Source organism: Lontra canadensis, unplaced genomic scaffold (assembly GCF_010015895.1).
Source record: "Lontra canadensis isolate GAN:19392208 unplaced genomic scaffold, GSC_riverotter_1.0 scaffold90, whole genome shotgun sequence".
Classification (NCBI taxonomy): domain Eukaryota; kingdom Metazoa; phylum Chordata; class Mammalia; order Carnivora; family Mustelidae; genus Lontra; species Lontra canadensis.
In genome coordinates, this window is record NW_022631084.1 from 2,819,328 (window position 1) to 2,821,801 (window position 2,474).

Consider the following 2,474-nt stretch of genomic DNA (forward strand, 5'->3'; position numbering starts at 1 on the left):
GGTGAATCCCCACAGAGACTCCACTTCTCCCATGTAATTCTTTTCAAGCCCTATTTTGCAAGTTTCTGCTGTATTAGCAACATGTAACTCCAATATCTATTTTCTTTGCTTAGTGAGACTATATTCTTGTTAGGCTTCATTTCATGAACATTGGCAGAAAAGTGTCCCAAGGCAGAAACCTAAGAGGATCGTGGCACTCTCCACATGTTTTCTTTCTTTCAAGGAGCACAGTCATGAGCTGCCTATTGGTCAATGCCTGAAAACTGCTGCCTGATATATTGTGTGTAACTTTATAAATAATTGTAGGGCTTTTTTCACTTTAAAATGCATCACTTTTTCTCACACATTATAAACCTTAAGTATGTGACAGTGACATAATTTCATCAGTAATCCTAGGACTTCCACGAGTTTTCCTGAAGCTTATAGCTAGAGTAGTCCAGTATAAAAGCTTTTTCCACAGCTATACCTTTCTTTGATGTTTGGGTTATTGAAAACAGACTCACTAGATAATTTATCTTTGGTGTAGTCCATTTCTATTCCTTGAAGTCTTAGCTGTGCTTTCTTTTTGATGAACATTCTTTTCTGCTTCTGTCTTGAACAGCTTCTTCATCAGAATCTCCTTTCCTTATACTCTAGAATACAGAGTAAGAAAAGTCATTTGAGCCCTTGGTTGAGACACCAACTTTCATACCTAGATGTTCAGGCCTATCTTTAAGAAGTTGTTTTATCCTGTTTACTCTTGCAGGTGTAAGGGTGAAGACAGCCTAAGTGGACTACAGGGGCTTCTTGCTCATGGCCCAACAGTGGCCTAGACTAATGAAGTGAACATTCTCACTGCCCTGCTTCCCTGGGATGGAGCTCAGGCACCTCAGTCTCTCTCCAGACACATGGTCACCACCTATTAAGAATTGAGTTTTATGTAAGAATAAGTTTGGTACCAGTTACTCTTTCACAGCCAGAAGTAAAAATCCAACCATGCCTTTGGAGTATAGTTGAAACTACTGAATGAATATTTTCTGTCTTACCATAGGTTCGAACTTATATGACAATAAGCTATTTGTGACCCATTAGTAGGGAAGGAAGTAGAAATGATTATAAACACTTATGCAGTCCTTATGAGTGCTATTTCTTTCATCTGTAGAGATTATAAAACCAATGTTTTAAAGTTGTTATCAGTTTGAAATATTATATGCAAGTATCTGTCACATTGGAAGCATACAGATTTTAATATTTTCCCTAATAAAAAAAAGAATATGTGTAAAAGTTATTACAAATATGTGTATAAATTATTACAAATATTGAAAAGATCTGTTACCTAGATGTTCCTATTTTTCTTCAGGTTTCTTTTTTAATACCCTGTAAGATAATTACTACCTTAAGAAATTAAATGTGGTAAAGATGCTCAATTTCCTCAAAACAGTGACATGTACCTCTGAGATTATTCTCAAAACAGGATTATGTATAAACCAATATTTTCTCATTTTTCATTTTTTCATTAATCTCTCTCCCTAATATAATGTTTTGCATTCATTTGTCCTTGAAAAGCAAGTCATTCTTCAACATTTTTTTCCTCATTTCACATTCATTTCAGAGTCCACGTTATTTCACTCAGTCATCAATGCTATTCTGCAAATTGCTCTCTCAGCCAAACACTCTGAAAATGTGTATAATTCTTTAGTGTATTTTAGTATAGTAAAAAGCATAATCTATATTCATATTTTTCAAAACTTTTAAGTTCAGATATCTTTGTTTTTGTTGACTTTATTTTCTTTATTCTCTCTCCCTGTAATACTTTCAAATAAAAATCCTCTCACTTTTTTTCATTTGGTAATCCTATAAGCATAATATCTTTAGAGAACTTTAGTGTCCTTTGGAATGACTTTGGACACTTCTTCACTCTCATTTACAAAGGTAGAGCTGATGGGGGAGCAAAGCAAGGGCTTGCTTACCTTTATATTTTATTAAGGTATACTACAGGTAATAGCACTGCATGTTTGACTGGCAGTTCAGTGGTCAGAGTAAGACACGGTGAAATGGCACTTTAAAGAAGCAGCTACAATACCTCATTGGGTATGATTCCATAACATTTCGGGAAGAATTTTTACCAGCTCAATAAAAGGCACGTTCAATAGAAAACCCAGGAAGAATGATTGGCTAGTTTTCTATTTAAATAAAAAGCCACATGACTTTGTTGTCTCCCCCGCCCCCCGGTTATCACTGTGCTCATTACTGGGCGAACTCAAAAGGAACGTAGGGGTTCTTGACCTTCTTTACCCATAATTGCTGAGCATCCTTCAAGAACTATGATCATTCTTTAACCTGTTTGTCAGAAGTGACCAAGCGGAGAGCCTCTTAATGCATTTTAATTTTGAAAACTCTTTTTCCCCCCTCAAGAGACCGAGCCTGAGTGGGCAAGATTTTAATATCAAAGAGTAGTTACAACTTTTCTATTTTACTGTAAATTGATTAGTAAG

General features: G+C 35.5%; 1 pseudogene; it reads right to left on the bottom strand.

Moving 5' to 3' along the window:
• Positions 1-426: 426 nt before the first annotated feature.
• Positions 427-829, bottom strand: LOC116854316 (annotated as a pseudogene).
• Positions 830-2,474: the final 1,645 nt, after the last annotated feature.